Raw genomic sequence first — 24,303 nt, 5'->3', positions numbered from 1 at the left:
GACTAAAGGCGGTGCTCCAGCATGGCCGCAGTCAAATGACTGAAACAAGTAAAAGAGAGTAAAGAGTATATATTATCCGTTCTGTCTGTCTGTGTGTCTTCTAGGATCTCGGGCATCCTCCATCCGATTGCGCTCAAATTTGATATGTAGATACCAATGGTATCAGGGCATGTATAAGTCTTGAAAAAATTACAAAAATCGATTCCAGGTGAGAATGCGATTGATAAAGCTGTGGGAACGTGCATTTGTACGCACAAGTACATCAGTTGAAATCTGTCTTTTGCTGGTGTCTCAAATTTAGGTTAAATCAGTGTTTCTCAAAGGGGAGGCCTATGGGACGGTCGGACAAGTTGTTTTGAGAAAATTTGGTTTAAATGTTTGACAACTCAGCACCGTCCATTGGACAGGAGAAGTTTTGCTTGTATATATAGGTGCAGTGGAGTATTTAGGGTTATTGATACAAATCAAAGTTGAATTGTGTCTCTTTGTGTGACTTAGCATTTTGATAGGGATCTATCAAACAAGCAGCAGACCAATATAATTACTGCTGGGGTCAATATGATTGACTAAAACCCTTGAAAGAAGTGGGGCCCCTAAATAGATGCAGTGTGGTGACTGAAACAAGTAAAAAGAATCTGTGTGTGTGTGTATACATGCACATACAAATTTACAGAATTTTCAGTTGCACTGAGTTTGTAATGATCATGTGTGTGTGTGTGGGTGGGTCCCATTTAATGTTAATTGTTGGAGGAAAGAGTACTCAATACCATGGTAAAGATTATTCGTGATATTTTAGTGGAATCAGCCACTTGCTACTCTGAGTTTCACCTGTGGGTACACAGGATCTTCCAGTAAGTTGTGACTGAAAAACTGATGGGGTGTGCATGTTTATTTGTGGTTTTCTAGATATAGGGGGTCATGGTGGGAAGGAAGATGAAAAGGAAAGGAGATTGATTAACAGACAGGTGTTTATATATCCTGAATTCCAAATCTACAGGTGAAAAATCATGAGAAAGTGTATTGCAATGATTGTCTAATTTTGTAATGTTGTTAATTAATATCCACCCACCTTTGAATTCCTTTAACTCATTAACCTTTGAATTGAGAGGATCGCAGTGGCAAACTATCAGTGGGAGGTGCCTATTTACAATGAAGGGGGGATTCCGGATCAAGAGTTAAACAATTCACCAACAGCACCAATAATATTGACCCCTATTCCCTCAAACATGAACAACAACAGTCCCTTGCAAACGGACAGACTGCTGTAAATAAGTGACACGTCAGTTAATTGTATAGTGCTACCACTGCTTACTGTGGTAGGTGGACATGCATGTAGCTTTGTGGACTAGGTTTTTGGCCCTCCTCACATAACAATATCAGTGATAGAAATGCTTTATAATCGCCTCTGGTGTTTCACTGGGCCCCTCTAAACCAGTGGTTTTCAACCAGGGTTCCGCCTGTACAGTTCAGGGGTTCCGCAAGAAGTTACAAAACTGCTAAAATCAGCAGTAATTTTTAATTCTCCTGTGCAGATATGTGTGCATAAGACTATTAAATTATTGCAGAAGTTCCTCGAGCCAGTGGAATGTTTCCTTGGGGTTCCGCTCCAGCAAAAAGTTTGAAAAGCACTGCTCTAAACCCTAATAAACACTGCTGTCTCAGGTTAATTAAATTTGATTGCTTTTGCATTTTCTTTTAAAAGAAAAAACTGAAGTCTTACATCGGCCGAAGACCAAAGGCCAGATATTTGAGAGGAGGGACTCAGCCAATGATTTTGACCCCTAATCTCTCATTGATACTGACCTTGGAAGGATGAAAGATACAGTTGACTTTAGCAGGATTGGAACTCAGAATATTAAGAGGTAGAACCAAGGCTGCATGGCATTTTGGTCAGTTCTCTAACAATTCTACTAATCCACTTGTATAATAATAATTTTTGACACAAGTGCAAGGCGAGAAATTTTGAGGGGAGGGGGTTTTCAGTTATCTCAGCCCCCAATATATGACAGGTACTTTGTTTTATTGATCCAGGAAGGATGAATGGCCAAGCTGACCCTGGCAGGATTTGAACTCAGACCACAAAGAGTCTGAACAAATACCCCTAAGCATTGTGTTCAATGCTTTTTCAATTCTACCTAACCACCACCGTAATAATAATAATAATGATATTTAAGAGTCAAAACCAAAGATTTTCATCCCAGATGATACACTGTAAAATTTTTATGGCAAAAAAAAAAAAGAAAGAAAAAGTGATATTCACTTTTAATTTTGTAGCAGGCTTTTTAATGTTTGTTTTGTGTTTTTCTTTGATTATATATATACACACACACCAACACACATACCAGCATGCCCACATGTCTAAACAGATATATATGTATACACAGAGATATACACACATGATGATGATGATACAGATAAACATAAAAATATATACATAAATATAATAATAAATAAATGCACCCTTTTAAAGCCTAGCCAGGGTCATGGGCCCGGTTTCCCGGTTTCTATGGCGTATGTGCTCCCCAGCTGGACGAGACGCCAGTCCATAGCAGCGTTACTCATTTTTGCCTGCTGAGTCGACTGGAGCAACGTGAAATGAAGTGTTTTGCTCAAGAACACAACGCGTCACCCAGTCCAGGAATCGAAACCACAATCTTACGATCATGATGCTGACACCCTAACCACTAAGCCACGTGCCTCCACATGTACATAAATATATGTATCTATTTCTAAGTGATGATAAAACTCAAACTAATTAAACAGAACAAATAACGATAAATAATTTGAGGCCCTGACTTCGGTCATTAATAAGTATGTGTATACAAACACACACACACAAGGGGATAATTTGAAGGCATAAATCTAAAGAATATAAAGTTTTGAATGGTACAACAATACACTATAATACAGGCAATGGGCTATATAAAACCGATTATAGCAGCGATTCCATCTAAGAATATCGCACGAAGGAATATTATTCCGAAATATCATATCAGACTATGGATGACTGAATTACAACAGGTATAGAGCCCGTTGTCTGTATCACTTTGATCTCTGAACCATTAGTTTTTGCACAGACACACACATACACACACGTATGTGCATTTAGATATTTAGCAGACATTTGTACTACAGAGCCAGAGACGGTTTCAGGCAGGCTGGTATCAAAAGGGTTAAATATAATAAAGAATTTAGTAAAATAACTTAGTTATCATTCAGCTAGTGTAAGGAACATAAATTGTGACTAAGGTTTGGTGGAAGATTTTAATTCAAAACTTATGAAAACAAGACATTTGTACTACAAAGCCAGAGGTGGGTTGGTACCAAAAGGGTTAATGAGATATTTTACATTGCGAGTTCTAATCTCAGGTGAGCTTATCCTTTCAGTCATCTGGGGACTGATAAGTATGGAGTGGCTGGCTGGGTGATTCTATTGATCTCCACTGCCCCCAGCCATAAATCTGTGCCTCTGTTACAAACCATAATTATAACTATCTTTATTATGAAGGTACAAAGGACATAAGAATACACCCAGACCTGTATATATACACACACAGCACTCTATATCAGGATATAATGTATGTCAATAGACGCAAAGACAAGGGGTAACACCAACCATCAGCCATGTTAACAGTTTACTGTATATAACAGGAGATAAAGATCCCATTTTCTACTCAAACTGTAAAATGAACTCTTATTAGGTGGGTGGTAAAGTTACAAGATCATTATATACACAAGCATATGTTACATATACCATTTACATTATATACACAAATAAATAATAAATAAACATATATATAAATAAATATATATATCTTTCTGTCAAAGAGCATAGGCTCGAAACGTAAAAGACTTGTTCTATTTCTATTCCTGAGCGCCATACTAATACATTTCTTTGTTTGTACTCCACCTGCCTTCGTCTTTTGTTTATTTTCATAAACCTTCCCGCTATATATATACCCTTTATCGCCAGGAAGCTACATAAGCATCTCAACAGCCCAGGGTTTCATGCCAAAACATCAAACTTGTGTCTCTAACATAGTTCCCTGCCAAGAACTACAATAACGTCACAAATCTGTTTCATGTATTGACACACATGTAGAAACCTTATACAGTTATAAATTATAATGTATATTCATCTATATTTCATTATTTTCACATCAACTGCATTCTTAACTTCAGAATATATCTTTATATATAAAACTGAAGTTGTGTGTGTGTCTGTCTACTCCGATTTAGATTCCTAACTACTTCCACATTTTGCGGTGCAGTTTAACCAAAACTGGGTATCTTATAGTCGTGATTCATATCGAGCCCTTCTGGGTATTAGCATGAGTCTACGATTTAAAAAAAAATTTACCATCATTTTTTTCCATTTTTTTAATGGATTTTTTCGCTATTATATAAGGGAAGTAACTCTCTAAAAATGTCTACAATGAGTCAACGATTTAAAAAAAAATTTACCATAATTTTTTTTCCATTTTTAATGCATTTTTTTGCTATTTTTTGGCTATAACTCTCTAAAAATGCTTTATAGTAATTTCCCTTACAAACCCGAGCAACGCCGGGCGATACTGCTAGTATATATATATAAAATATAAGGTGGTGAGCTGGCAGAAACGTTAGCATGCCAGGCGAAATGCGTAGCTGTATTTCGTCTGCCGTTACATTCTGAGTTCAAATTCCGCCGAGGTCGTCTTTGCTTTTCATCCTTTCAGGGTCGATTAAATAAGTACCAGTTACGCACTGGGGTTGATGTAATCAACTTAATCCATTTGTCTGTCCTTGTTTGTCCCTTCTATGTTTAGCCCCTTGTGGGTAGTAAAGAAATAGGTATTTCGTCTGTCGTTACGTTCTGAGTTCAAATTCCGTCAAGGTCGAATTTGCCTTTCATCCTTTCGGGGTCGATAAATTAAGTACCAGTTACGCACTGGGGTCGATATAATCGACTTAATCTGTTTGTCCTCTCTGTGTTTAGCCCCTTGTGGGTAGTAAAGAAATAGGTATTTCGTCTGTCGTTACGTTCTGAGTTCAAATTCCGTCAAGGTCGAATTTGCCTTTCATCCTTTCGGGGTCGATAAATTAAGTACCAGTTACGCACTGGGGTCGATATAATCGACTTAATCTGTTTGTCCTCTCTGTGTTTAGCCCCTTGTGGGTAGTAAAGAAATAGGTATTTCGTCTGTCGTTACGTTCTGAGTTCAAATTCCGTCAAGGTCGATTTGCCTTTCATCCTTTCGGGGTCGATAATTAAGTACCAGTTATGCACTGGGGTCAATATAATCGACTTAATCTGTTTGTCCTCTCTGTGTTTAGCCCCTTGTGGTAGTAAAGAAATAGGTATTTCGTCTGTCGTTACGTTCTGAGTTCAAATTCCGTCAAGGTCGAATTTGCCTTTCATCCTTTCATCCTTTCGGGGTCGATAAATTAAGTACCAGTTATGCACTGGGGTCGATATAATCGACTTAATCTGTTTGTCCTCTCTGTGTTTAGCCCCTTGTGGGTAGTAAAGAAATAAATAAATATATATATATATATATATATATATATATATATATATAATGTTATGTGTGTGTATGTGTGTATATACTTAAAATCCTGCCCTCCCCCCAACACACACATTTTTAACGTTCCATTAAGCATGTATTTTCAACTCTGATGTAATTTAATGATGGACTTTGTCTGATCTGTAAATATGTTTATATATGTATTTTTAGCAAAGCCAAAACATAAATACATGTACAAGTGTACATATACATACACATATACAAACATACATCAAGTACACTTGTTCACACAAATCTCTGTGTGTGTGTGTCTGTGCACACATATATATATGCATATATATATATATACATATATGGATATATGCATATATATATATACATATATGGATATATGCATATATATATGCATATATATATATACATATATGCATATATATATACATATATATACATATATACATATATATACATATATATACATTATGGATATATGCATATATATATACATATATGGATATATGCATATATATATGCATATATATACATATATGCATATATATATACATATATATACATATATACATATATATACATATATATACATATATATACATATATGCATATATATACATATATATACATATATGCATATATATACATATGCATATATATATACATATATGCATATATATACATATATGCATATATATACATATATGCATATATACATATATGCATATATATATATACATATATGTATATATGCATATATATATACATATATGTATATATATATGCATATATGCATACATATATATATACACATGTATATATATATATATATATATAAATACATATATGTATATATGCATATATATATACACACACATATATATATACATATATATACACACACATATATATATATATATATACATATATATACACACACACATATATATATATTTATATATGTAGATACAAAAACAAAGAAAACACGTTACTTGATTGGCACAAGATGTTTCCTTTTTCTTGCACCTCAACAAAAAACTATCTGTCCAAAAGTTGTGAGACGAATTCAGTACCTCTTTGAGCAACAATTAGTGTAATAACCTTCAACAGTTCCAAATTCTCCATGCTGAGTAGTCAAAAAAAAAAACCAATTTGTCAAGCTATAAAAATGGCCTTCAGAGGTTCAAAGAACAGAAGATGGAAGTGAAATTTTTGGACATTCTTTTTTATTGATGTTTTTGTCTTATTTTTCTTGAAATTTCTTGAAATTTGTCCCTTTTTATTTATTTATTTTTTTCACGGATAAAAAAAAATTCTGGAACTCATTCACTAGCACTCCATCTAGATCCCTTTCTCCCCACTCACAAGCACACTCTACTCAGACACCCCCTGCTCTACTCTAGTCCTCAAGGTGACATCTGGAACTTAATACCAGCTGGGCTTAACCCTTTTGTTAATGTATTTATTTTGAGATGCTCTGTGTTTCTTTCAATTACTTTAAATATAATAAAGAATTTAGTAAAATAATTTAGTTACCATTCAGCTTGTATTAGGATCATAAATTGTGACTAAGGTTTGGTGGAAGATTTTAATTCAAAGCTTATGAAAACAAGACATTTGTACTACAGAGCCAGAGCTGGTATCAAAAGGGTTAAATTAATCATTTGTTAACCCTTTTGTTACCATATTTCTGTTGAGATGCTCTGTGTTTCTTTCAATTACTTTAAATATAACAAAGAATTTAGTAAAATAACTTAGTTATCATTAAGCTAGTGTAAGGGACATAAATTGTGACTAAGGTTTGGTGGAAGATTTTAATTCAGAACTTATGAAAACAAGACATTTGTACGCAGAGCCAGAGCCGGTTTCAGCCGGGTTGGTAATGAAAGGGTTAAAGCCAAACATGACTTCTAACTTGATTCATCAAACTTCTAACATTTTAGGAAGTTAGGAATTGTATATCGTATTTCACATGACTTCCGATCATACATATTTAGGAGAAGCAAAAAATGGTTGTAACCAAGGCCCTTGACCCTTTTAGATCCTTTGAATATCATGAAAGGAACTTATCCTGGCACCAGGGAGCTGATCCAGAGGCTTGCAACAGTGAGCTTTCCTGTAAAGGCACCTAAGAATCAAATGATTGTGTTAATTTGGATGGTGGATTAAATCTACTACCAGTTAAACTAGTCTCCTTATTTCCTTTAAAACCCTTAAATAGAGGGCTAACAATTCAGCATCTGATTGCATTGATCTTAAACAGTATCAATTCTATCATTTATTAGGTGACAAATAATAAGTATGGTGACGTATATTTGCCATCTAAATATGGCTAACCCCTAAGGGTGGATGCTACTGTAGCTTGTAGCCCCAGGAGGACACCTCCTCCAGCTGGCTTTAGACACACTTTCTGTGCCCTATCAGTATTTGAAAAGGGAAGCCATCCTTCCCGTCTTCAACTTATGATACACATGGACTCGAGTTTCTGGGTATTGACCCCTCATCGGCGTGTGACAATCACAGTTGTCGATGAGAAGTAGGTTCCCTTCACAAATACTTAAATCTTTTTCCAGTATTGATAGACACTGATATCGAAAAAGTGTAAACAAGCAATAATAAATCTCAGAGTGAGTTATAAACAGTAGCTGCAACACATTGTGACGTATATTTGCCATTTAAATATGGCTAACCCCTAAGGGTGGATGCTACTGTAGTTTGAAGCCCCAGGAGGACACCTCCTCCAGCTGGCTTTAGACACACTTTCTGTGCCCTATCAGCATTTGCAAAAGGAAGCCATCCTTCCCGTCTCCAACTTATGATACACATGGACTCGAGTTTCTGGGTATTGACCCGTCATCGGCGTGTGACAATCACAGTTGTCGATGAAAAGTAGGTTCCCTTAGCAAATACTTATCCCTTTTCCAGTATCGTAAAGACACTGATACCGAAAAGGTGTAATCAAACAATAATAAATCTTGACCCAGCTATAACCATTCTACTCTACACAGATTAAGGGTTATCTATTTTAATAGAGTTACCTGGAGACCCTATCCCTACACTGGGTGTCCTAAAGTTGTTAGTTATGTTAAGGTCTTAGATCATTATTTTGACAAGAAAATACAGAGATTTCTGTCCTTTCTACAACCTTTCACAACTTATAAAGGAATATGCCATGTTTTAAACTTTGGCACAAGGCCAGCAATTTCAGGGGTGGAGTAAGTTGATTACATCAGCACCCAAAGCTCAGCTGGTATTTATTTTATCAACTGCGAAAGGATGAAGGGCGAAGTCAACCTCAGTGGAATTTGAACTCGGAACATAAAATACTGGAAGAAATACAACTAAGCAGTTTACCTGTTGACGAGTTTGTCAGCTCCCCACCTTAATGTGCATGTAAATTATCAAGAACACTACTGTACAATGAAGTACTCAATACATTTTTGAAAGTGTAGATTATATTAGCAAGTGGTCTACACTTGTAGAAGAGTTTCTAAAATGCTCGGTTAGCATAAATGTGAAAGATAGGAGAGTCCAGTTTGCTGGACATTGCTGTAGAGCTGAAAACGAGGTAATTTCTACTCTTCTCCTCTGGAAGCCATCTACTCGCAATACCAGAGGGTGCACACTCTCCTACAATGATGTAATCTCCAGGGATACAGGCATCCAGCAACAGGACCTCCGTAATGCTATGTTGGACGGTGAAGTCTGGCATAGCATATTAAATTCCATTGTCCCAACCACGGTCGAACAATGATGATGATGAGAAGAGATTTGAGAACTCGTTAAAATTTCTTTAAGGACCATAGTTTTAATTCCTAAAAGAATTAAAGATAAATTATACAATGTGTGTATGTATGTACACGTGTACAGGTAGATTTATTATGGAAACATGTGAAACACCTTGATATAGCCATAACCTCCCAAACCGTGAATCCTGAAGATCCAGTTTCAATTTCCAGTTGAAAGTCACTACACTTCACTTGTATCAATCACTCAGGATGAATGTCACCACTTCTCCTTGAATAAGACTAACAAATCCCAATACACACACACACACAAACAATTTTTCTTGATTTTTTTTGCAAGTGAAAGCAGTTTAATATTGATTAAAAAATACCTGTATTCACATTTCAAAATAACATTACATCAAACTTTACCAAATTTCTTTCATTCTGTGTAAAATATGACCACCAAATAATGATATCGCATCTAATGGAATATCACATACACACCATGGTTGCTATTATATACAATATAAAATATATATTAGCAAATGTGACATGATAAATTTGTTACACACAAGCATTAGGTCTCCAACGTTGGCCAAAATAGGAGTTGGTCCCTGATACTGACAAGCTTCTCATTTGTGTGTGTGAGTTGTATATATATATATATATTTTATTTATGCGCCCTTTTCAAGCCTAGTCAGGCTCATGGACCCGGTTTCCCGGTTTCTGTGACGTATGTGTTCCCCCCCAGCTGGACGGGACACCAGTCCATCACAGCGTTACTTGAGAAACAGGAAGAGTGAGAGAAAGTTGGGGTGGAAGAGTACAACAGGGGTCACAACCACCCCCTGCCGGAGCCTTGTGGAGCTTTAGGTGTTTTCACTCAATAAACACAAACAACACCCAGTCTGGGAATCGAAACCGCAATCCTCCAACCGCGAGTCCGCTGCCCTAACCACTGGGCCATTGCGCCTCCACGGTTATATATATTTAATTAAATATAATTTAATGTACTATGTATATGAAATTATATTTATCTCTCACTAGATGGAATACTTTTTCTGTTGGTCCTACCTATAACAGAACAGTAAACTATATATATATATACATATATATATATATATACATACATATATTGTCAATAATAAAAGGGTAAAATTAGTTAATTATTAATTATCAATTTTACTAAGTAGTGTTCAGTATGTAAAAAGACCATTTATATAACGTAATGTTTTATATATACATATATATACACATACACACATATACAAGCAGAACTGATATAGTGTCTCGTGGAATACCTTGTGGTATTGGATTATGTTCTGAGTTCAAATCCCAGTCAAGTTCACTTCACCAAACATCCTTCCAAGCTCAATAATATGTTGATACAATCCAGAATACACCTGTAGGTTCTACCCTTAAAATATCACTACAGTAAAACTACTGAAACTAGTAAAATAGATTCCTGGGGGCTTTTTGTTTTTTGTTTGTTTTTTTTTTTCTACAAAAATAAAGTTATAAAAAAAAAATAGTGAGTTCTTTCTTTTGGAAGTAAATTTTTGATTCAGTCCTAATTTTTATATCTGCTATCTTCATAGTTTACTGTTAATAATGTTTGCACTTATTAAAGTTACACTGGATATATATGTATGTATATATATATATATATAGATATATATATGTACATACATATGTATATATCTATATATGTATGTGTGTGTATGTATATATATATATATATATATATAGATATATATATGTACATACATATGTATATATCTATATATGTATGTGTGTGTATGTATATATATATATATAGATATATATATGTACATACATATGTATATATCTATATATGTATGTGTGTGTATGTATATATATATATATAGATATATATATGTACATACATATGTATATATCTATATATGTATGTGTGTGTATGTATATATATATATTTACCTATGTCAAATTATTTCCCAGAGTTTTTGTTACGGGTACTGTTTTACCTTTGTAAAATCATTTGACTTTCACCTTTTTAAAGCTTTCAATTAACAATATTTATACCTGTTGAAGTTTACACCTCACACACAAACACACACACACACACACATATATATATACACACATATATACATATATATACATATTTATACATATATGTATACATATTTATACATATATGTATACATATTTACACATATACATATATATGTACACACACACAGTACATGCATAGATGCAAACACACGTATGTGTGTGTCAGTGTGTCCTTCCTGTCTCAGACTATCTGCATAATTCTAGAAGCGGGTGTTACTCAGCCTGATGTAAATCATTTGAAAATAACCGTGTCTTCTTTACAATTAAATAATAATACAACTTCAACCTACATATCACAAACACTTTATCAAACATCACACAAATACACACACAGTACTCCATTAACCTCATCAAACATTCTATAATACTCCTAACACATACAACAAGCTGCTCTCCATCAAATACGAACAATTCCTTCAAATGTTATCTATGTAAATAACAATCAGTATATTAACAAAATTCTACATTTACCAAAACTTTCGATTGTAAATTATCAAATAATTATTTTATTTTCTCTTCAAACACACACACACACAACACACACACACACATATATATATACACACATATATACATATATATACATATTTATACATATATGTATACATATTTATACATATATGTATACATATTTACACATATACATATATATGTACACACACACAGTACATGCATAGATGCAAACACACGTATGTGTGTGTCAGTGTGTCCTTCCTGTCTCAGACTATCTGCATAATTCTAGAAGCGGGTGTTACTCAGCCTGATGTAAATCATTTGAAAATAACCCTGTCTTCTTACAATTAAATAATAATACAACTTCAACCTACATATCACAAACACTTTATCAAACATCACACAAATACACACACAGTACTCCATTAACCTCATCAAACATTCTATAATACTCCTAACACATACAACAAGCTGCTCTCCATCAAATACGAACAATTCCTTCAAATGTTATCTATGTAAATAACAATCAGTATATTAACAAAATTCTACATTTACCAAAACTTTCGATTGTAAATTATCAAATAATTATTTTATTTTCTCTTCAAACACACACACACACAACACACACACACACATATATATATACACACATATATACATATATATACATATTTATACATATATGTATACATATTTATACATATATGTATACATATTTACACATATACATATATATGTACACACACACAGTACATGCATAGATGCAAACACACGTATGTGTGTGTCAGTGTGTCCTTCCTGTCTCAGACTATCTGCATAATTCTAGAAGCGGGTGTTACTCAGCCTGATGTAAATCATTTGAAAATAACCCTGTCTTCTTTACAATTAAATAATAATACAACTTCAACCTACATATCGCAAACACTTTATCAAACATCACACAAATACACACACAGTACTCCATTAACCTCATCAAACATTCTATAATACTCCTAACACATACAACAAGCTGCTCTCCATCAAATACGAACAATTCCTTCAAATGTTATCTATGTAAATAACAATCAGTATATTAACAAAATTCTACATTTACCAAAACTTTCGATTGTAAATTATCAAATAATTATTTTATTTTCTCTTCAAACACACACACACACACACACAAACACAAACAAATTTCAAATTTTATTATTCTCACATGTCCATGCCTAATTACAGTCATTATAATTACTTAATTACATAACTTCAAACCTCTGAAATCTACTTGATGCACTTTTGCTTTTCTTTCAAAACTAACCCCTGATCAGATCCACAAAATAATTATGGATTTAATTGCCAAATTTTGTTTATAATATTTTTTCCTTTCTTTTTCATTTCAAAAAAAAAAAAAAAATCACCCACCCCTTTCTCACCCCTCTTGCTTTAAAAAATTCAGTGAACCAGTAAAATATTTGAACACCAAAAGCATTGTCACTTGGCCCTTTTCCTCCATATCATCTGATAATTCACGCAAAATTTATGTATATTTATTTTTCTTAACCCTTTTACTGCAGAAATCAGATATATCCACTTGAAATTTCATTACCCTCAACTGCAAAAGGCAGTTTTATATACCAATCTATCTTTTATTGAGGAATGTTGTGTTTGGAACTAATTTCTGTCGAGATATGTCAGGTTTATTGGGGCAACGTGACGTGCGGAAAATACCAATTTTATTTTTGTGGTAGATGAAATAACCAGGAAGTTTAATTCTGCGGTTAAAGGATCAAAAATGGTGTAATCGGTTAAAAGTGAGAACAGACCAATCACTGGTTCACTGTAGTTTCCATGGCAACAGAACGAGAAGGGAGATCACTGTGCCACTTGGGCCCAAATAATACAAAATATTTTTGTTCATAGCACAAGTTTATAGGTTTTGTTTTTTGGGCTTTTTTTTTGTTTCTTTTTGTGCTGTGTACATTTTTTGCCGATATATGAAAGATATATTCCTATTATGTATTTATGTATATATGTACGTATATATTTATATATGTCTGACGGTACAGCCAGCATTCTACATACACCAGTATGTTGTATGTCGTGTTTGGTATTTCTGTAAAAACTGCTCACTCATGGCGCCGTGCTGTGTGTCATTTATCATGGCAGCCCTATTCTCTAAATGGCAGAATGCGAAACAAATATGTTGTATGCTTGAGACAGTGTACAACAGTGTATGGTAGTGTTTGACAGTGTATGTACAACAGTGTACAGCAGTCTTAGTGTCTGACTATTAGACTGAATGAGAGTCCATAAACAGCACAATAAGCTGACCAGAATTTGTAATGGAATGTCTTAAAAGATTATTTCGTGTGCCTAGTGTCTTAATGTATATGTATACACACTTTATATATGTGTGTGTGTGTTTGTTATATGATATATTTCATAATAGTCATGAGCTTAATTCATATATGTATATATTATACATATATTTTATATATATATATAATATATATATATATATATATATATATATATATATATATATATATTATATATATATATCATACATATATATATATCATACATATATATATATCATACATATATATATCATACATATATATATATCATACATATATATATATTATACATATATATATATATCATACATATATATATATATCATACATATATATATATATATACATATATATATATATCATATATATATATTATACATACATATATATTATACATACATATGTATATTATAGATACATATATATATATATATACATATTATACATATATATATATATGTATTGGTCAACAAAATTTAGTGCCATAAGAGTCACTATTTCTTCCTCTCATCATAACAAGACTTTTCAACAACGACCATTTCTCCTAATTTTCTAACACTTTTGCTTTTACCCTTTTTTTTTGTGTTTTCTTTTTTTGTTGTCATTATCATAATTTTCAGAAATTTTCAACTTGCTCTGAAAGCTTGAATATTTTTAATTATATAATTATATTTAATTAATCTTTTTTTTTTTTTTTCCTTTCTGTATTTCTAACTAAACATTATTCTCAGTTATTTATTTATGTAAAAGATGTTCAACACCTTCTGTATGTTACACTTGACTGACTTAAGCATTGGAGCGTGACGATATCTTCAGTGAAACTTTTGTCATAGGCAAATGTATATATATATATATATATATATATGTGTGTAGGTGGTAATATATGTTTGTGTATATATGTGGTATTATGTGTGTACATGGTAATATGATCTACATGAAATTATACTTTAGCATATGTTAATTGAGGGGTAAGTCAGAAAAGGGATCAATCAGTAATCAGGTATTTATAAATAATTTCAGGGACAACATCAGCCTCCAGTGAAGATAGATAAAATCCGGTGCATCTAATATCTTTTTTAATTTGATACATCAGATTAAAAAGTCACTCAACACACTCACACACACAGAAATTTATATATATGTGTATATATATATATCATCATCGTTTAACGTCCGCTTTCCATGCTAGCATGGGTTGGACGGTTCAACTGGGGTCTGGGAAGCCAGAAGGCTGCACCAGGCTCCAGTCTGATCTGGCAGTGTTTCTACAGCTGGATGCCCTTCCTAACGCCAACCACTCCATGAGTGTAGTGGGTGCTTTTTACGTGCCACCGGCACAGGTGCCAGACGAGGCTGGCAAACGGCCATGATCAGATGGTGCCTTTTATGTGCCACCGGCACGGAGGCCAGTCAGGGCGGCACTGGCAACGGTCACGTTCGGATGGTTCTCTTATGTGCCACCGGCACTGGTATCACAGCTACAAATTCCATTGATGTGATCGATTACGATTTTGATTTTCATCTATATATATATATATATAGATATATATATATATATTATATATATTATATATATATATATATATAATATATCATATATATTATATATATTATATATATATTATCTATATATTATATATATATATATTATGATATATTATATATATACATATTTAATTATATTATATATATATGTATCTATTTATATATTATATATATTATATCTATTATATATATGATCTTATTAATATATTTATTATTATATATATATTATATATATATATATATATACATATATATATATATTCTATATATATATATATATTATATATATATTATATATAATATATATATATATAATATATATATATACACACACACATATGCAAACATGTGCAGGGGCTTTGTATGCAGTTTTTTGGTTCCGAAATCCACTCACACAATGCATTAGTCTGTCTTCTGGAGTGGTACAGGAAGACATTTGCCCAAGGTGCCACAGAATGGGACTGAATGAAATAAAACATGGTAACAATACAAACATCTGAAGCACACAGCCATGTCTGAGACTATCTGAGTTTGTGTGGAGGTGGGGAGGATGGGAGAGAGTGTGTGTGTTTGTGTGTACTTCAAAAAATGAATAGAAATTCTGAGAATTTTTCCATTTTAATAATTAGATATTTATAAGTTATAAAATATTTAGAAGGTGATTCTGGTGATACATATATGTATACATGATGATGGCCGTCCACTTGTGACCGAGGAAGACCATTGCCGACCTTCAGGAACATTGTGCGCTCTAGGACTAACTTATATTTTGCATTTGCGGCTCTGTTGGTGTCTAATGAGCCCTGCTCTTGACAAGCATATACGACTGCAAACATTGCAGACCAAGCTTTCCCCATTCACTATACGAGCCGTGCGCTTTTGCGCAGCTCGCTTTAGTTCTTCATGCTGGATACGTGCTCTCTCAAAAGTGTCGGTCCCCTCCTTAACCTGCTTCCTCCATCTGTGGCGATGACAGGCATTGTTCTCCCAGTCAGTGTCCTGCATATCACAGGCCTTTAACGAGGACTTAACATACATATATACATACATATATATATGTATACATATATGTATACATACATATATCATCATCATCATCGTTTAACGTCCGTTCTCCATGCTAGCATGGGTTGGACAGTTCGACTGGGGATCTGGGAAGCCAGAAGGCTGCACATATATAAATGTATACCTTGAAGGGAGTCACCCTCTGTATTCTCTCCTGACACAGTGTTTAATCAATGAACTCACTAGGGGTCATTACTGACCTGGTGGAGTGCAAAGGGATGTTTTGTCTGTGGTACACTAATAACAAATGGAGATGAAACCGTGGATCTTTAGTTAACTACCATACACACACACATATATATACACATGCACAAGCAGCCTTGCACAGGTATATATAACCACAAAAAATAACTATAATCACATGAATTCACTAATTTCACGTAAATTCTTTAAAAACAATCATGGACAATCGTCATCTGTCGTTAGTCTGAGAAATGTTGAGTCACTCAGAACTGTCGCATACAGGGCATCGTTAATTATTATTTTTGTTTTTTAAGAAAGTTTCAAAAAAAAAAAAAGCCACACCCTCCATGACCTCCTTGGAAAAAAAAAATGTCCCTCTACTTTACGTTTCCGCTGTCCAGGTGAATAACTGTGGCCTACAACTGGCAACATAGAGACATTCACTTTCATATATCATGAAAACTACATCTATATACATATATATATATATATATATATATATATATATATATACATATATATATTAGAAGGTTTGGAGATGATGTACAGGTATTATATATTAGAAGAAATGAGGTACTCAGAAATTTGAATGGTTTTATATTTACAGGTATATATATGATGTATAAAAACATGTAACATACTAATAAATATCAGGATTTCTGAGTACCTCATTTCTTCTAATATATATATACACAAAGACACACACACATACATAAGACATAAATATTATATACACACCTGTGTTGGTTTGTGAATTTACCTTCCCTCTTTTATTCTCAGAAAAATCAATTCTGTCAGGTATGAATTTTATGATACTAAATTTATCTTTCATGAATAAATAATAATAATTTTGACATGTATATTCATTTTCAGACGCATACACACATATACATACATATGCATACATATATATATATGCATACATATGCATGCATACATATATACATACATATATATATACATGCATACATATATATAAATGCATACATATATATATATATGCATGCATATATATAAATGCATGCATATATATAAATGCATGCATATATATATACATATATATACACATGCATATATATATACATATATATATACATGCATATATATATACATATATATATACATGCATATATATATACATATATATATACAAGCATATATATATACATGCATATAGACATATATATATACATGCATATATACATATATATATACATGCATATATATATACATGCATATATATATACACATACATATATATATATACATGCATATATATATACATATATATATACATGCATATATATATACACATACATATATATATATACATGCATATATATATATATATATATATACATACATATATATATATATGCATATATATATATACACACACACACATATATATATATATACATGCATACACACATACACATATATTCTTGTCTTTTCAATGACTTTGTTTTTCATATATATACACAAACACGTGTATGCTTAAGTTTTCAATAACTCTCTCTCTCTCTCTCTCCCTCTCTCTCACCCTCCCTGTCTCCCTCTCTCTCTTTCTTTCTCTCCCTGTCTCTCTCATATGTAAATGTGATACAAAAACCACTGATGTGTGTTTGTGATTTTAATTTGTACAAAGAAAAAAACTTTAAAAACAAAAAAAAAAAAAAAACTTTAAAAATAAATAAATAAATAAATACGCCAAGAAACTTGAAAGTCAACAAAATTATTTCAACCAAACTGTCTTGTACAGAATGGAAGAGAATCGAAGGTGAGGTGTTGTTTGTTGTTGTTTAACCCTGACCAACCTCTAACCCAATAGATCTATGAGCAAAGGTGCTCCAACTGTGTCCATCCCATTTTTATTGTATTCACACAATGTATCTAGGACTATTTTAGCTAACGTGTCCGTCCTTTTTTTTTTTTTCTTAAACAGTAGGATGTGATTCAAGCAAGATTTGACTGCTATTTCTAGCAGTTTAAGTGGTTGTCCCCTGTCAGCATCTGATGTTGTTACTGTTGGTTTAGTCTGGAGGTGGGAGGAGGCTTCAAAGAGTTAAGGAATGAATATCAGAGAGGGCCTTACACCATCCCTCTTCAGGAAACATTATGATGACCATGAACATCACTATATATCTTATTCTTTACTTGTTTGCGACACCTGTGCAAAATCCCCTCCCCCCGACAAGTCATCCTAACGAGACGTCTGCATTGGCTGCATCATGCCCTCCGTCGTCAACCAGGAGAATTCATCTACGAAGCAATTGCCCCAGCTCCCCTTCAGGGTTGGCGAAAGCAATGTGGTGGACAACGAAAAACCTGGCTGATGACAGTCAAGGCTGATCTGGAACCCAACCCACGAAGCAATTGCCCCAGCTCCCCTTCAGGGTTGGCGAAAGCGATGTGGTGGACAACGAAAAACCTGGCTGATGATAGTCAAGGCTGATCTGGAACCCAACCTAGGCCCCCATATCTACAGCGTTCGCCGCTGGAATAAGGAGTGGTTGGAGATCACGTGGTCGTTGGCCTCAAATCGCCAGGTCTGGTCAGCGTTTGTGAGAGATGCAGCATTGAGGATGAATGAAGCCAGCTCAACTCACCCCGGGTGAATGCTGTCTCAAAACAAGAAGTTGTTTGCAGACAAGTCCCTCCAAGCAGGGACAGAATGACCTAGAAGCCACTGGTTGCCGATCAGACGCCTCTTGGAATTTTTCACCAGAGCTCTGTTGGCCAGGCTGCAGCCCTAATACTGCTCGGTGCCAGACCAATCCGCCTTTGGTGGCCCTACCAGGAACCGAAGCTCTCGACGGCATAACTCTGACACTGACCATTTACACCACCCTACTGCTTTGAGGAGGGGTTGGACTTAAGGGCAGAAGCATGACGCCTCCAACAGACAAAGTCTACCATTCACTTAAATTCACAATTGTTGCTATTTTCACTTTATGTTGGCTGCTGCGGGCCACAAAACAGGCATATGTCAAAATATCCCATATATCTTCAAAATCCATAGAACTCAAAGCTTCTCTAAGAAAAATGTTTATCATTATTATTATTGTTGTTGTTATTTTTGCCGATCATTGTTTTCTGTTGTTATGCTGCTACCTTTGGTTGTTGCTGTAGAATTGTTGTTAAGCAGTTACTGTTGTTATTGTTGTTGTTGTTAAACTGCTGCTATTGTTGAGCTGTCTTACAAATTTACAGTTTCGCAGAAGACATGTTAAAAAAGATAAATCTCTATTTTCTCTGGTTATTGTTCAAACTCCAGTTCTAGGGACTGACAGGACAACTGCTCATCTCTCTCTCTCCCTAACAATCAATATTATAAGAACAAGGTGGGGGTCACTCCTTGTGGTCATGTTATCCCATCTTTGATGATGAATGCCATTCCCCCCCCCCTTTTTTTTAGAGGAGAAATAAAAAAAAAAATAGAAAAGAGAAAAAAAAAAATCTCGGTGAAGAATGAGAAAGATTTTGTAAGGGTTCAGAAGGATTTGAGGATTATAAAGGATTATAGTTGTGTTTCTGCCCTTTTTTTTTTGTCTGAAATATATTTTAGATGAGAAACTTAATTTATGTTTTAACCTGTTTATCTTCAGGCAACCTTAACTATGGAAAATAAATCATGTGTGTGTGTGTGTGTGTAAATGAACACAGCATGGCCAAATGGTTAAATAGTTTGTTTCACACTCACAAAGTCCCAGGTTCAAATCCTACCACAGGGCATATTGGGTGAGTGTCTTTCACCATAGGCATGTGAAATTGGGTAAATCGAAACTTGGTGGAAGCCCAGCTCATGAATTGTATTTATGGCTCTAAGAGTCGAACCTCACCACTGAGGTGCTGTGTTATTGCAATTCCTGGAGAGAATCACATGACATGATTAAACATGTCTGTGGAATGGTCAGCTCTGAATAAATTAGTTCAGATATTTTGGAGCCGATTGAGCAATAGAATACCCACCATTCAAACCAACAGAGATAAATTTACATGCATACATAAATATAAATATATATATATATATATATATATATAGGGAGAGTTTACGAAAAAAACAAAAGACGAAGACAGGTGGTGTACAAAACAAACAGATGTATTAGTATAACGCTCAGGAATAGAAAAAGTCTTTTACGTTTCGAGCCTACGCTCTTTAACAGAAAGGGACACAGAATAAACAAGAAGAGAAAAAAATGTGTGTAGTGGCTAACAATATGAAGATGGCAACACCAGTTGTAAATTAAAATTATTTTATTTTATTTACAAAAGATTGCCAAAACTATGCATAGTCCAGGAAAGATAGGGTAAATGTTTCTATTTTTCATTCCCTTTCAGAATTGCAATTATTAGTGGCTTGCAGTTTAACTGCTCTTTCTAGTGAGTCAGATGTCCTATAATGGTCATCTCTTATGTGTTTAAATGTACACTGTATTTAGATATATATCATGTGACCGACCAGACCATCAGATGTTGCTACACATTGCTGGTCACAATGCGCTTCGTATTGTTTTAGCCTTCGAATGACGCCACCCCACTGGCTAAGCGAGCAGGCCAACAGAAGAAAGAGTGAAAGAAAGAGTGGTGAAAGAGTACAGCAGGGATCACCACCCTCTGCCGGAGCGTCGTGGAGCTTTTAGGTGTTTTCGCTCAATAAACACACTCAACGCCCGGTCTGGGAATCGAAACCGCGATCCTATGACCGCGAGTCTGCTGCCCTAACCACTGGGCCATTGCGCCTCCACATATATATATATAAAAAATATATATACACACATTAATATCAAACAGTGAGAATGAGCGCTCAATATTGTATTGGTGGATAAATGTTCTTTATTTGTGGGTTAACCAGGCTACCATTAGTTTCATGCCAAGAGAGATATCTCTTAACATCGGAGTTGGTGTTCATCTCCACCTTGGATGGAAAGATATTACACACACACACACATATATTTTCTGTGCACAGTTTGATGAATGACTGACTGCTACTGTTGAGTACAGAGTTCCACGTCCAGTCTGACTCCAGTGAAGTGGTCTGGCTATTACTACACTAGTTATGATATAAAGAGCAATTTATAACACAAATTTATATCATTTGTTCCAACATTCGGTTGTTCCCTATTGTGGCTGTTTGGAACTCTGTATTGGATATTCCGAGGGCAATGGGATGCTAGACCACTTTACTGCATTATGCAACACAGATCAAACACACACACACACACACACACCACACACACACACACAGATTCTACAATTGATGAACAATATCTGTCGCACTCAAAACATTAAAACGCCTATCTTAGACGCTTTGACCCTTTGGTGTTTAACCCTTTAGCATTTAAACCGGCCATATCCGGCCCAAATATTCTACTTGTTCTATGTTCAAACTGGCAGGATCTGGCTTTGCACACTTATCCTACAATGTCATTCTAAGAATAAGCAATCACATCCTCAAAATTTCAATGCTACGAGGTCCTTGCATGATTAATTCAAAACAATTTGATTACATAAGCATTACATTTGACAGAATAATCTGAATACTAAAAGGTTAAAACAATGGTTCCCAACATATTGTAGCTCAGTGACCCATTGGAAGAACATTCTACAGGCTGCTTGCTCTGAAGATAGAAAATAAATAATAACTGCATGGTTTAACCCTTTAGCTTTTAAACCGGCCATATCCGGCCAAAATATTTAATCTGTTTTATGTTCAAACTGACCAGATCCAGGCCCTCACACCTACCCTACAATGGTATTCTACATTAAGTAATTACACCATCAAGATCTTGAAGATATGAGATAATGCATGATTAATTCAAATCAATGGGAATCAATAAGCATTATGTTTGATAGAATAATCTGAACACTAAAGGGTTAAACTGGCCATATCCGGCCCAAATATTCTATGTTCTATGTTCAAACAGGCCGGATCTGGCTTTGCACACTTATCCTACAATGTCATTCTAAGAATAAGCAATCACATCCTCAAAATTTCAATGCTACGATGTCTTTGCATGATTAATTCAAAACAATTTGATTACATAAGCCTTGCTTTTGATTGAATTATCTGAAGGGTTAAACCGGCCATATCCGGCCAAAATATTCTCCCTATTTTATGTCCAAACTAGTCAGATATGGTCATTCATAGCTACCTGATTGTGTCATTTTAAAAATAAACAATCACATCATTGAAATCTCAAAGCCATGAAATTATGCAGGATTAATTTTACATGGTGTGAATACATAAGTTTTACATTTGACAGAATAATTTGAATGCTAAAGGGTTAATATGTTGCTCAGCGCTTCATGATTATTAAAGTTTCAATGCTCCCAGAAACTACATTCCAATTTCCACACATCCATCAATGATAATTAAAACTAATCTAAAAGCAATATGCGAGACCCAGTTTGATCACTTAGCAAATTATTAGCATTTATTCCGGCATGTTCTTTGTCAAAGAGAGTCAATATGAAATCTAAATTTCTATTCTCTCGGTTCTGTTCTGTTCTGTTCTTCATACCATTTTCCAAGCCCTGACTCCCTTCCTCTCTTCCATTCTTGTATTCTTGTGGAGAATTCTACGAGGAACAAGGCAGAAATACGCACACGAATTTCGTCATTGTAATATTTGAAAACAATTTAATTCTCTGAACTCTTTAAGAAAAAAAAAACCAATCTAAAAATATATATAAAATGATGTAAAATGTAAAGAAAAAAAAATTTAAGAAGTTTTGGATATCGGGACTTCTCTCCAAATATGGAATTAAGTTAGATATTCATTTTTGTGGAAATATATATGAACACACACACGTGTATGTATATACACACACACACACGATACAAATATATATACACATACATACACACACATATATATATATATACATACACACATATATATATACACATACATACACACACACACACACATATATATATACATACACACATATATATATACACATACATACACACACACACATATATATATATACATACATATACACGTACATAAATACACACATACACACATATATATATACACACATACATAAATACACACAAATATATATACACATATATATATACACACATACATACATAAATAAATACACACATACATATATATATATACATGCATACATATATTCATACATATATATATATATGCATAAATACATATAAACTACATACATATATATACACATACAAGCATATATATATATATATATACACATACATATATAATATATATATATGTAAGTGAGTATGTATGCCAATCAATTGTATGTCAACAAATTATATATTTGCAGTTTGTTGACATATATATATGAATAGATTATATTCATAAATGTGAATAAAATATTAAC

The 24,303-nt window shown here is 33.9% G+C and overlaps 1 long non-coding RNA gene across 1 annotated transcript; it reads left to right on the top strand.

Moving 5' to 3' along the window:
* On the top strand, positions 1-23,653 carry LOC118768348. Its single transcript, XR_005004172.1, has 2 exons — positions 1-58; positions 23,196-23,653. It is a non-coding gene; the product is annotated as an uncharacterized LOC118768348 (long non-coding RNA).
* Positions 23,654-24,303: the final 650 nt, after the last annotated feature.

The sequence above is a fragment of the Octopus sinensis genome, linkage group LG28 (genome assembly GCF_006345805.1).
Source record: "Octopus sinensis linkage group LG28, ASM634580v1, whole genome shotgun sequence".
NCBI classification, from domain to species: Eukaryota; Metazoa; Mollusca; class Cephalopoda; order Octopoda; family Octopodidae; genus Octopus; species Octopus sinensis.
This window is presented reverse-complemented; position numbering and strand designations above follow the sequence as displayed.